The following is a 398-nucleotide window of genomic DNA, read 5'->3' on the forward strand; positions in this document are numbered from 1 at the left end:
GGGGGGGGGGGGGGGGGGGGGGGTTTGGTGGAGTTTTTTTACCCGTTGGTGGTGTGGGATTTGGTGTAGTTTTTTTACCCGTTGGTGGTGTGGGATTTGGTGTAGTTTTTTACCCGTTGGTGGTGTGGGATTTGTAGTTTTTACCCGTTGGTGGTGTGGGGGGATTTGGTGGAGTTTTTACCCGTTGGTGGTGTGGGGGGATTTGGTGGAGTTTTTTACCCGTTGGTGGTGTGGGGTTTGTAGTTTTTACCCGTTGGTGGTGGGAATTTGTAATTTTTACCCATTGGTGGTGTGGGGGGGTTTGTAGTTTTTTTACCCGTTGGTGGTGTGGGGGGGGTTTGTAGTTTTTACCCGTTGGTGGTGTGGGGGGGGGGGGGGGGGGTGGGTGTTTTTTTTTT

At 52.3% G+C, this 398-nt stretch overlaps 1 protein-coding gene across 2 annotated transcripts in view; it reads right to left on the reverse strand.

Moving 5' to 3' along the window:
* Window positions 1-398, reverse strand: part of wu:fi75a02 — a 9634-nt gene that overhangs the window by 1119 nt on the left and 8117 nt on the right. The gene's annotated exons all lie outside the window — the stretch shown is intronic.

The sequence above is a fragment of the Micropterus dolomieu genome, unplaced genomic scaffold (genome assembly GCF_021292245.1).
Source record: "Micropterus dolomieu isolate WLL.071019.BEF.003 ecotype Adirondacks unplaced genomic scaffold, ASM2129224v1 scaffold_339, whole genome shotgun sequence".
NCBI lineage: Eukaryota > Metazoa > Chordata > Actinopteri > Centrarchiformes > Centrarchidae > Micropterus > Micropterus dolomieu.